Source organism: Euprymna scolopes, chromosome 29 (assembly GCF_053919585.1).
Source record: "Euprymna scolopes isolate OS-2025 chromosome 29, ASM5391958v1, whole genome shotgun sequence".
Lineage (NCBI taxonomy): Eukaryota > Metazoa > Mollusca > Cephalopoda > Sepiida > Sepiolidae > Euprymna > Euprymna scolopes.
Genome location: NC_136510.1, coordinates 38,383,546 through 38,397,850, shown reverse-complemented (window position 1 = coordinate 38,397,850; position 14,305 = coordinate 38,383,546). Strand labels below are relative to the sequence as shown.

At 35.7% G+C, this 14,305-nt stretch overlaps 1 protein-coding gene and 1 pseudogene across 4 annotated transcripts in view; both read right to left on the bottom strand.

The window, feature by feature from the left end:
- Positions 1–14,305, bottom strand: part of LOC145252602 (F-box/LRR-repeat protein 16-like) — a 389,978-nt gene that overhangs the window by 347,929 nt on the left and 27,744 nt on the right. The window lies entirely within an intron of this gene.
- Positions 11,988–12,106, bottom strand: LOC145253152 (5S ribosomal RNA; annotated as a pseudogene).

The window sequence follows — 14,305 nt, the reverse complement described above, 5'->3', positions numbered from 1 at the left end:
AATATGGTTGTCTTCAAGTCTAACGTAAACAAGTTTTTGATAAGCCGTTCCATATAAGTTAACAAATTTACCGAATTTCCATTACTAACGATTACTATATTGTTCAATTTCTGCTGTACACTCTTTAACGCTTATGCTCGAGTGGCGTCTTGGCCTTGATAAGCGGTGATGCCTATGTAAAAAAAAAAAAAGAAAAAATTAAAGAATTCAATTATGGATTACCATGGTGCTCTAAGAGTATGTCATTTATGTAAAAGTTTGACCCGACTTTAATTGGCAGTATGCTAGCAAATAAATTACAGAGAAGGAAATTAGTTGATATTCTCTGTTTGGGGAACGATATTGGGAGAGGTAGAAATGTCGGAATAAATGCAAGGTGCAACTTTATCATAGTGTATCTTTGAAAAAAAATGCATTTTAGAGAAAAACATTATTACATACTTATGTGTCACGCCGAAATTAATATAAATTCCAAAAAATTAAGACAAATCGTCCAGTAGAAAAATAATTATGAGTAAAAACAGAATGTTTTGAAGTTTTTTCATTGTAAATATTAATTCTTTAGAGGACCGAAATCAGGAGGAGATAACTGCATTCTACCGTTTAAGTTGCTTTGTGCAGAATCTGATGACACTATCTTTCAGGTCAGCCATCTTGCTTTTTATCGATGTACTGCATGTATTTTTCTAAAAATCAGTTCTAGCACATCTTCTACTGGACCATATTTTGTCATTTTTTAGAAAATTGTTATAATTTCGACATGACACGTAAGTATTTAGCAAAGTTTCCCCCTGAAATATCTTTGTTTGAAAGTACACAGTTGGGTCGGATGACACAGTAAAGTTGCACCAAATGTAAATACTATTTTGTATTAAATAAAAATGTGGAAATGTTTTCCTTAAGCGTGTGCTGTAGGGGGGGGGGTGATGGTGTTGAGTGGAAAAGATGTGCACAGGAAGTTTTCGGTTATTTTCACTATAATTGCAGAATCTAGAGGTGGAAAAAGTGAAATCATCTCTCTTTCTACTTTTTCCTGCTTTTCCACATTTCTCTCTCTCACCAGTCTTTCTACCTAAGTCCAGCCCATTCTGCTATAATATAGAAGATGGCTGCCCCCCCTCCAGCTACACACACACACACACCGTCCTCTTGACGAAAGCTGGCCCCGTTGACACTAAAAAAATGAATCTTAGATATCATTCATCCTGGGCCACACGGAACAAAAACATGCCAACATTTGTAGTTGCCTGTTTTATATTTTTCAAGTTTTAGCTTGGTATACAAACACACATACACACAGACGTTTTCCCCATTATATAATAATAGTCTAGAAGTGTTACCCAGCGTTGCTCGGGGTATAAGTGTAACATAATTTCTATCCCCCCTCTTTCTCCCTTTGCCCGTTCTCCTCTTCCACACCCCTATTTCTTATCCGCCCTGCCCATTCCTCTCTATGAACATACACACAGCCGGTGTAAGGGAAATAACTGTGTGAAAAAAAAAAATATCAGTTACTTCCCTTTACATGATAACATTAAAAATCGTGTTTACTCGATAACATTAAATGATATAAATGGCCATTTGACCACTAAAAAATGAATAATTTTTTTGTTCCTAAATTTTTTCAGGGTTATATGCCAAGTAAAAATATATATATATATATATATATATATATATATATATATATATATATATATATATATCAATTTTTGTAAAGGTTTGTTGAGTATTTTTCAGGTTTTAGCGAGATGTACAAACACACATACACACAGACTTTTTTTCCTTTGTATTATAGATGACTCATGAGTAAAGTAATAAAACACGCAAATCTCGGTGTGTGCATGTGCATGCATGTGCGCGTGTGTGTGTGTGCACGCAGTCTTGTCGATCAAGTATATTTTTTGCTACGCTGTAAGCAGAATTCTCAAACTATGGAAAGAAGGAGGGAAAAATAACCCTGCAAAAACTCCTCTCAACTGGAAAAACTGGAAATCTATTGAAACGAAATGAAAAGCAATGTGAATTTTTTTCTTTTATGCTTCTTTGGATGATGGAAATTGAATTTCTTTGAAAATCAAACAGAAATCGTTCCATGGTTTCGATTTACTTTGAAGGTTCTACTTATGCTGGATATGTGGGTATCATATATATATATATATATATATATATATATATATATATATATATATATATATATATATATATATATATATAACGATTAGATCACTCTCTGACTGATGTAAATGAACATTTAAAATTTTAAAAATGTTTAAATTCGACGTTATTCATGCGGTTAATGGTAGCCGAATGGATTAGGTCTTCGCTAAACCGAGCCAGAGATGTCTCGTGATGCGGGGTTCGAATCGTTCGACTGGTATTAATCATGACACCCTGCACTGAAGATTCCCGAAAGGATGAAACACTAGTGTCTGTAGGTATTAATAATTATTATAGTAAAAAATAATTATATATATATATATATATATATATATATATATATATATATATATATATAACGATTTTAAATCCCCGAAACAGTGTTTCATGGTAAACAACTGATGATCCCTTGAAAAATAAAAAAAATTGGTATTATAGTAAATTTGAAAGAGTTGATGCAGTGATTGCAGGTGATTAAATGACTTATTGACTAGATGGTTTTTTAACGAATGATAAAAAGTAATTTTTTGTATGGTTTCAAATGTTAAAAATTTCAAAGACTATATATATATATATATATATATATATATATATATATATATATATATATATACTGGAACTGGAACAAATACATAGAGGACATTGCAAAGGTCTCTGCAAAGAAGGTGGGTTCCCTCTATCGAGCTAGAAGACTACTCACGCCTGAAAGTATCCTGTACCTTTACAAGGCCACCATTCGCTCATGCATGGAGTATTGTTGCCACATCTTGGCTGGCGCATCTACTGTTACATGATAAGGGCTGTCCCCTTTTCATGTAAGTATAAAAATGGAGAATTTAGTTTAAAATGAAAATGAAATAGCAATAGACAAATTCGAACCTCGTAATCTGGGTTTAGAAATAGATTACGTGTGAGAATTTAAGAATGTAAAACAAACATTTGTTTAGAATATAGATAAATATTTCAAGGAAAGAATGTTAAATATCAATTTTGTTATGAAATTTTAAATTGAAAGAATGCAGCTTATAAGATAATGTTTTTAACATATTGAAATAGGTTACTGAGAAATAGGAAAAGTTTTGGACACGTATGTCCAGGACACGTGAAAGAAGGCACATGTTTTAACATGTGTATAACGTCACGGAAAAATAGAAAGTTCTAGGAATAGAGAAAAACTTTAGTTAGAGTTAGTCAGTCAGTGAGAAAACTCGGGTAGATTCAGCGGTCTATGAGCGAGACGTCACTTCAAGAAAAAAATGTGAAACTTTGAATTCTTGATGATGGAATCACGGCCGTGTGAAGAATAAACCATCAAGTGTTTTTTGTAAAGCTCGTCTTGTGTTTATGATTCTTATACAAAGGTAAAGTCCAATTGTATTATATATTTGTGTTATATGTCTTTACATACACGTCTCAACATCATCATGTCCGAACTGTCTGAACAATATGTCCTCACTCAAAGAGCTTTCTTGTTCTTCCATTCAATACAATTAAGGAATGAACTTTTAATATATAAGAATCTCTCATAACATGAACATATCTCTCTAAAACTCATCTCTTAATAAAAACCAATATGCAACACTACCACTAGTCTCTTCCTCTTACATAAAGTCCATAAAAGAGTTGTCAATCTAATCGGTCCCATTTTATCAACTAAGCTCCAGCCCCTGTTTCATTGCCACAGTGTTAGATCACTGTGCCTGTTTTATAAATATTCTAATTGAATATGTTCTGATGAACTCGTTTCACTTGTACCCCCTCGACGTACATATCTCCAACAAACCCGCTTAGCAATAAGATCTCACCCCTTTACTGTTGTTGTCCCTAAATGCCAGAAAGATTTCTATTCTAATAGTTTCTTCTCTCAAACAGCTAGACTTTGGAATTCCCTTCCTCCTACCTGCTACCTGCTTCCCTGGCTGTACTGATATGCAGAAGTTGTTAATCTTTCCAAGACATGACCCCAAATAGTAGCCCCTTACGTCCAAGTGGCGATATGCTTTGTACGCGGTGAACATGAGTAATATATATATATATATACGTGTGACCATCTTTTACTTTAAATCCCGCTCGAAACTGGAGCACTACACCCTTGAAACCACCGGACCAACACGTAAATTCTCGTCTCTTCGCCATAACACCAAAATGAAGAAAAAGAAAAAGAAATTCACGAACCGGACTTTCGACCCTGGTGAGGCTATGTATTAGCGAAATATAGGACTTACAAAAAAAAAAGCAATAAACAAAAGTGATTTTATCATTATATTCGACACTTCAAAGTTTCCAAAAATTTCTCATTATATATATATTATATATTATTATATATATATATATATATAAATGCAAATAAAAAGGAAAACCTAAAATAAATAAACGGTAATCAACATTGCATCCCTATTTCAAGCTTCTTTCTTAGAACTGCACGCCTGTGGAACTCTGTTCCGTCTGCCTGCTTCCCTCCGGACTACAACTTGGATGTCTTCAAGTCCAATGTTAACAAATTCCTTATGAACCGCCCCCTTAATTAAACACTTCATCAAATCTCCATACTAACGTAATGTACTTGCAATAACCCTTATCCCTGAGTGGCTCCCGGGCCTTGATAAGTGGTGATCACTGTGTAAAAAAAAAAAAAAAAAAGACATCATACCGATTTGGTTAAAAATGCCGAGGAAACAGGTTACATACCACATGCGAGTGAAGAAAGAAAGCAATATAGGTTCCTTCCTACTCTGGAAAAGAATTTATAAACGTGCGTGTAAGGAGAGTATTCTATGTTATATATACACGTTTAAACGTCATTTATATGCATATATATGCATGTATATTTACTGAACCACACACACATATATACAAAGAGAGAGAGAGAGAGAGAGAGAGAGACAGACAGACAGACAGACAGACAGACAGACAGACAGAGAGAGAGTCAGAAATATTTCCGTGTACTAGAACGTTTTCATCTTAAATCCTACGCAGTTATGCAGAATGTAGAAACTATGCCTCAATAGAATTCAGTGTAATAGTGTAATGAAACTAATCATAAGAAATAAGAAAGCATAAAAAATGAATAGTTAATTGATTAATTTACAAAAGAATATGTCAGTTAGTTTACCATGTCGCATATCCATGACTAACTATATTAAGAAGTTCACTGTAATAATTTTTAAAGAGAAAACGTAGGCTTTTAATATCAATGTCAGAGCGAAAAAAACTCAACTTTGTTGTTTGGTTTTGTTTTGCGATACTTTTTGAATGAATTAAATTATTTATACGAAAGTGTAATTTCTACCTAAATGTGAGTTCAGAATAATTTTCCCTTTGACCAATTTGGTACCCCCAAATGGAGAGTGGCATATGCTTTGTTAAAATATAATTATCCACTGACACATGTTTCATCGTCTACGACTCATCAGATTTAGCCACTCTGATGAGTCGTAGATGATGAAACACGTGTCAGTGGATAATTATATTTTAACAGTTGTTTTATGGTATCCCCAATATATGACTACTAGAATGAGTTAAATGACCAACGGATTTCAAATTCCGAAATCAAAGTGGTTTTCTTGATTTTCTTACTTCTGAGTGCTAATATACGGATATGTGATTTTACGAGAAACACATGAACCTCATGCGGTTCTAATATAAACATTTAAATGGTGTTAGAATGGGTTCTAAACAGTGCATTATTATTAAGATTGTCTGCACTTTCTAACTTCCTGTTTCTGCTGTCTATTATTAGGTTAGATAATTATACATGGTCAAGTGAACCAGAAAGCCATTCTTAACATGGAAAGAGGGGGTGGGCTTTCAAGTAATCTGAAAGGAAGATAACCATTAATCAAAAAGAACCATATCTTGCTTGTCACACTCATTCTGTCTGAACTACAGAAACCGGAAGTCCAAAAAAAAAAAAAAAAAAAAAAACAGACAATTTTGACTATAACCAAACTGATCCGGGTTCTTCCTCACAAGAATGATTGGCTGATTAAGCCATAAATACTGACTAGTAGAGCCGCCTAGGAAGGACATCGAAAGGTATACTGAAAACCTTGTACTTAGGGATATCCCAGCTCCGACCATGAATACTCATCCAGTAAGGCGACTTGACAATGACACGGATCCTATGCGGGTTTGACCAGCTTCCTCCAAAGGAAGAAGTTCCATGAGAGTATGAAATTCACAAGCAGTCTCCAGTCTGGTCGCATGTATATGCCCATTAGGGAAGATGACGATGTTAGGTTTTTGCAACTCTTGCAGGGAGGTGTCGACATCCTCCTGCATACAGTGCCTGGAATTCCCAAATTGGTCACCCATTTGGTACCTACCTGGCTCAACGTTGCTTAACTTTGATGACTTAACGAGAACCGGTGTGTCAACGTGATTATGCCGTACTTACTAGATTATTACTCGAATTTAATAGCTGAAACCACACAGCTACTTCAAACAATTATATCTCTTTCATGGGACATTTCAAAAACTAGTGAACATCTCGTAAGAAGTGTAATCATTTGCATGCAAGGCTGCCGCCAGGAAGTGCATAACCCAATTAGGAAACTGTTGCTTAATAGTTAATCAATACTTTATGCTTGATGCAGTAAACCAGTTCTAATGTAATATTGCCTTCTATATATTTTACTAACCTGGGTGCCCGGCGTTGTCTGGGTGTTTAGAGGTGTGTGTTGAGCAAAAAAAAAAAAAAAAAAAAGTAGTAGTAGGCAGGCAGGCAGGCTCGAACCCATGATGCAAAGTGAGATAAGAAATTTAAATATAAATGATACATCTTACCCCTACTCCATGACCTGACCGGAAGTTGAAATTAGTAAAGTCATTCCAACCGATACGATGAATTGCAAAAATGGCAACGCAAAAAAAAAAAAAAAAAAACACGACCCTCCTTGTAGAAAAGTGCACAGTTGAGGGTGAAGGAAGCTATATTTTTAGCCAATTTTTTATATTTGTCATCCGAAGGCTCGAGGCTTCAAAACGATACTGAACTCGTGGAAATCCGTCGCCTTTGTCAAATGTTTTAGGCAGACATACAAACATACATACATACATTTAAACAGACAGGTGAGATTTATATAATAGACTAGCGGGGGTACCCGGCGTTGCCCGGGTGTTTGGTGGTGTGTGTGTGTGTGTGTGGGGGGTAAAGAACTTCTTAAAAAAAATCGGACCCCCCCCCAAAAAAAACCAGCCAACAAACGTAAAACTTCTTTAAAAAAATCGGAAAAACAAACCCCCTCCCCCCCAAAAAGGATGGCGGTGCCCGGGTGTTTGGAGGTGTGTATGTATGGTGGGGGGCAAAGAATAAGCGAATTAATAACCCTGTTTCAACTTTAAAAAAAATCGGAAAAAACAAAACAAATAAAACAGCGAACGGACGTAAAACTTTTTTAGAACAATTCGATAAACAAAAACCCAAAACAAGAAAAAAAAATGGTGTAAATAACCTCGTTTCAATATTAAATGTTTAAAAATAGAGAAAAAAAAAGTATATCTGATAACTGGGATTGAACCTGAAATCTTTAGATAACGACGCTGTCACTTCGCTTGGATGAAAGTAGGTTGGTTTTTATAACATTTAAAACGAATTCAATGTACAACGTCTTTTGTGCGTATTGACGCATGCGTAAAGCCACCTTGTCATGAAGATATCATTTTTTTTCACCCCTCATTGTAAAAAAGAGAGCCGTTAAAGATGAAGGAATAAATATTTTTGCCCAATTTTTCAACTGGAGGTTCGAGCTTTAGAATGATACCTGTCTGGCGAAAATCCGTGGCCTGTGTCGAAAGTTTTTGCGAGACATACAAACACACACACACACACACACACACACACACACACACACACACACACACACACACACACACACACATTTTGCCTTTTATATATATAGATGGTTTGCACTTTTACAAAATGTATGCCATAGTATATACAGTCTGATAACCGTGGTTTTTGTAATCAAACAACAGCTTGTTAAATCAACAAAGTTTTATGTATATTACAGTGATAATATGACTAGTGAGAGAGTTCGGGTCAGTATAAGGTGGCGTGTGACGGCGATGCTGGCTTATCTTTCTTCTGTTTGACTGACTGTCTTTGTTTTGACTTATATTTATATATACATCACCCCACATTCCTTGATTGGAATCTAATTGTTCGCTTATCTTGACCTTCGATTGGAAATATCTGTAGCAATTCTAATCCAGTTAAAATATTTTCTCTCATTGTTTCATGATCTCGATTCTTTGATCGGAATGTAGAGTTGGAAAGGAATTTAACATTATGGTATTTCTGTTTATAATGAACAAAAATTCTGCACGCATTAAAATATAACATCTATGCATATTTTAAGACTGGGCAATGCCAGGCGGCCTCCTAGAATAGAATTTCAGATTAATATTTTCTAGAAGTAAAGCAACTAATGAAATTTTAACAAGATTAATACAAGAGTGCTCAATACAAAAGTAAGGCAAGATATACTTTTTATTTCTTTTACATAATCATTAATATGTCGCTACACGTTCATAAGCATGTTTCGTTCAGCCAGTTACAAGTAACTAGAACCCTCTTCAGGCGATATTGCTTATACAAAAGCCTAGTCCATATTTAAAATTACATATATATATATATATATGTATATATATATATATGTATATATATATGTGTGTGTGCGCGCGTGTGTGTGTGTGTGTGTGTGTGTGTGTGTGTGTGTGTGTGTGTGTGTGTGTTTCGGATGTTGGACCATGTTTACGATCCAACAGCCTCACTCATCACACCTTGCAGAAATGGTTGTTAGTATTTGGAAGAAGTGTTTTAGAAGAAGTACGAGAAAAAAAATCTTCCAAATACTAACAACCATTTCTGCAAGGTCTGACGAGGCTGTTGGATCGTAAACATGGTTCAACATCCGAAACATATGTAACCAAACAGATAAAACGGTAATAAAAAAAATAAAACGCATATTTGCTCTGCAATAGTATTGACCACTCTTTTCATGTTTTTACTAATTACCAGTTTTACCAAATATATATATATATATATATATATATATATATATATATATATATATATATATATATATATATATATGATTTTCAGAATGTGAGAGATTGTATATAATAAATTCCACAGCCAAACAACGTCGCAGCCCACAAGAGCCATGACAGTCAAAGAACCGGAAGTCCAAGACTCGAGTGTCGCCCTCATTTTGACTGTCTTGGCTCTTGTGGGCTGCGACGTTGTTTGGCTGTGGAATTTATTATATATATATATATATATATATATATATATATATATATATATATATATATATATATATATATATATATATATATACAGTGTCTGTAGGTATTTAATTATTATAGTAAAAAATAATTATCACATCCCCTTTAAGAAACTGGTTTCTTATGATTGAGCACTTTCAGTTGAATTAAGGCGGTCAATTTAGCTCTTATGCATAGATCATCGTATAGCAATTAGATCACTGTCTGACTGACGTAAAGAACATTTAAACTTAAAATGTTTAAATTCAACGTTATTTCACGCGGTTAATGGTAGCCGAATGAATAGGTCTTTGTTAATCGAGCCAGAGATGGCTCGTGTTGCCGAGTTCGAATCTGTCGACTGGTGTTAATCGTGATACTCTGCACTGAAGATCTCCGAAAGGATTAAACACTAGTGTCTATAGGTATTTAATTATTATAGTAAAAAATAATTATATATATATATATATATATATATATATATATATATATATATATATATATATATATATATATATATATATATATATATATATATATATAATTAAAAAAAAAATTGTTTCGTAAAGTACGTATTGTTTTTTGAAGTTGAACAGATTTTCTTGAAAAGTTGCTTGTACATTTCAGTTTTATTTTTAACTAATTGTGAACGCGTGTAGTCCAAGTCCCAATGTCGGTGACCTCATTTTACTAAAAATAAACTCACCATCTGCAAAAGCAGCCTTCATCAAAAAACTCTAAAATTATAAAAAGACACTTCGTTTTCATTTACGTGAGAATTTTTCTAGTAGAAACTGGAACAAATCAAAGTCTGGAGTGACAAAAAAGAAGTGTCCGCCAATCGTTCAAGGACAAATCGCATGAACACATTAACGAGTTTATGCTAATTGTGTAATCTTTCTGCCATACCCTGTTTCACGAGTACCTGACACAACCTAAGTAAGTTATATACATTCTAGTCGAAGATACGTCCTCGACAGTCGGACAGTCTTGGCCATGAGTGGATACGAAGATGACCTTGCATCTGTCAGGCTGAGGCAAGGTCCTGAAGGCGTGTAGGCCTGATCTCATCCCTGCTATACTATTAAAAAAAAATGCTCCACCGAGGTTGCCCCAGTTTTCTTCAAACTCTTCAATAAATGCCGAATCTTGCTTTCTTGACTGCTGGAAAACTGCTTCTGTGTTACCAGTTTTACCCTAACCCTAACCCTAACCCTAACCCTAGCCCACTCAAATATTGCTCCTTTAATCACCTCCCGATCCTTGCTACTATTATTGAGTCCTTAATTAATCAAGCACTAGTCCACCACCTCATAGATGTTAAACTTCTTTCCGATAGACAGTATGGATTTAGGCAAGCTCATTCTATTGCAGGTATCCTAACTGTAATGAACGTATATATCATGCACTGGATAAGGCCGGGAAGTCCAGGGCAGTAGACCTAGATATATGTAAGGACTTTAACAGGGTCTGGCATGAAAGTCTTCTCATGAAAATTAAATTATAGTGTATTACTCGACGAATATTCAATATAATCAAATCCTTCCTAGAAAATCCAAGTTGTTCTCAATGATTGTACACTAAATTAACATGCTATGAATGTGAGTGTGTCACAAGGGTCGATCCTTGGACCTTTATTATTTCTTATATTCATAAATGACCCTGATAAAATTGTCTCCGAGATGGATATATTTGCATCACACTTCATAAAAGACATCAGGGAAAAACAAATGAATGGCTGAAACCTTAGAGGAAGACCTCCAATCGGTGATGGAATGGGGGCGTAAATGGATGGTAACATTTAATGCTGCCAAAACCAAGCTTCTTTCTTTTAACAATTACAACCCCCCCCCCAAAAAAAAACCTTCACAATCACTGATTGCCATGGTTAATGAAATGCTACCTGAAAGCTCTTTGTTTAATCTCCTCGGTTTAACATTCGCAGGCAACATGAATTTGAATAAATGAATTAAAGACATTACCAGGATTGCTGCGGAGAAGGTGGGCTCTCTTTACCATGCAAGAAAGTTGCTTACACCTGAAAGTATCCTTTATCTCTACAAGGCCACCATTCGCCCATGTATGGAGTATTGTTGTCGCACCTGGGCCGGTACATCTGCTACTAGTCTCTTGCTCTTACACAGGATCCAAAAAAAGTCTCCAATCTAATAGGTCCAGTACAGTCAACCAAACTCCAACCTCTGTCACATCACTAAAATGTTGCATCTCTGTGCCTCTTTTACAAGTACTTCAATGAGATGTGCTCTAACGGATTCAAGCCACTCGTACTCTGTTCAACGTAAATATCCTCAATTAAGCCAACAAGAAGTAAAATCCCACCCCCGTGTGTGTGTGTGTGTGTGTGTGTGTGTGTGTGTGTGTGTGTGTGTGAAAAACGACACTAACCCTATTTAAGTTTAACTGGCTTCCTCCAAAGGAAGAAGTTCCATGAGAGTATGAAATTCACAAGCGGTCTCCAGTCGCATATATATCCCCCATGAGGGGGGGGGATGACAACGTTAGGTTTTTGAAACTCTTACAGGAAGGTGTCGACGTCTTCCTACATACAGCGCCTGGAATTCCCAAATTGGTCACCCATTTTAGTAATAACCAGGCTCAATGTTGCTTAACTCCGGTGATCTGATGGGAACCGGTGTGTCAACGTGATTATGCCATATAAAATCCCACACCTACACTGTAGAGATCCCTAGATGCTGAAAAGCTTTCTACTCTAATACAATACTAATATCTTGAACTACCAGGTTTTTTAATTTTATCCCAGCCATTGCTTACCTGACTGTACTGACATGCAGAAGTTCAAGTGTAACGTAAACAAACCTCTCGCTACTCAACTCCCTACTTAATATCTCCGTAGTTTTGGTCTCAAATAGTAACCGCTTACATTCAAGTGTCACTGTACCTTGTTTGAAGTGAATTAACAATTTAAAAAAAAAAAAAACTTCACAGGTCATTGTCTCTTATCCTTTAGGTGGGTAAGTATATTGTTTACTGCTTAAGGCCGCCCCGCCCCACCCCTACTGAAGGATGCTGACTCTCACCTCCACCTTCCTAACCTTGTGTCACATCTTCCTGCAGTGAGAAGGAAGTAGATACCTACTTTGTTTCTCACCTATTGATCAAGATGATTACTTTTAATTAGAACAAATTTTTACTTCTCTTCCCACTTAAAACTCTACTCCCAGGTAGAGATCTACCTGCTTGTTTTTGGCACGGACACGGCACGGAAAAAAAAAATTGCTCGTTTATTTTATTCTGTTTGGTTTCTATTGTGGCTTTGTAGGGCCGGTAATAATCAAGACAAACATTTTGGTATTATTACAAAAATGCATTAACAGAAGTATGTTACAGAAGGTATGCGTCTGATTCTGGGGCCATAACTGCTACCAATAACCTGGTGAACATTCTTCTCTCTCGTCAAGTAGTCTAAGTCTCTCTGCCCAAAGGAGAATAAACCACCGGTGTCCTTAACAACCAATGTCATTCTTCTTTGTTCCTGTACAGTATCATGACAACAGAACAGATACTACACTCACACCCGCCCCCCCTCAAAAGTTAATGATATAATGACTTCAAAACGCATTTCTATACTAAATATTTTGCGTTTTCTTTTTAATATACAAGAAGCATTTCAGAAGTAATGCCTCCTATTTTTTTATTCCATCTGAATCGATTAGAGGGGATTACAAATTGCGATGTTATATGATGACTGAACTTATGCAATTATAACCTGAAAGTTTTAGTTCTCTCTTGCAGATATTGATGGTGTCAGCCTCTAAGAAAGCAACCCCTGTCATGCGTCAGAAGCAGAGATACGTCATTGAATTCTTTGCAAAAGTGCATTGAGAATGGTAGTGACTAGAAAAATAAATTGTGGAGCACAAAAGGTCGCTCGTTTTAATAGTACCGCTCCTGTCTTTTTTTTTTTTTTTTTTACACAGTGATCACCACTTAGCAAGGCCCGGAAGCCACTCAGGGATAAGGGTTATTGCAAGTACATTACGTTAGTGTGGAGATTTGATGAAGTGTTTACTTAAGGGGGCGGTTCATTAGGAATTTGTTAACGTTGGACTTGAAGACATCCAAGTTGTAGTCCGGTGGGAAGCAGGCAGACGGAACAGAGTTCCACAGGCGTGCAGTTCTAAGAAAGAAGCTTTGTTCATGGAATCCACGTTTTTATTTAGGCACAGATATAGATCTTCAACCTTTCGAATTAAAAAAAAAATAAGAGGCTTTACCTTTGGAGGTACCTTTGCATAATAGTCACCTATGCACTTAGGCAACGGTGGTTGCCTCTGGAGGTTTCAAATAAAAACGTTTATTTAGTTTTTCCTTTTTACGACCATTCATTACAAATGTGATTTTGACAAAGAAAGCTACGCTTTTTTTACGAAGAGGGGAGGAGAGGGGGCAGAGATTTCGATTGTATTTATACGGAAGAGTTTAATGGCAAAACAGCTGCTGTGAAAAAAAAAAAACAAAAAAAAAAACAGATTAAATAAAAGGTTTAAAGAATTGAGTCCGATTACGGGTGGGGTGTGAGAAAGAAAGAAGGGCACAAACTGAGAGAAAAAGTGTGTGTGGGGGGGGGGGAGAAAATAGAGAAAAGATGAAAGAGAGAGAAAAAATTAAAAAAAAGCATTACACCCCCCCACACACACACTCTATCATGCCGAACAATATGCACTTATTTTGATAGAAATAAATTTAAGTACTTCTCTCCCATTATGTAAAAGTTTGGAAATTATATTAATACAAGTGCCTTTTTTCTAGACTCCTCCAGGACGAAAAAGTTTTAAGTTGTGAGAGGAAACGAGAAAGAAAATAACAAGTAAGGCAATCACCTCTGCCTGAAATGAAT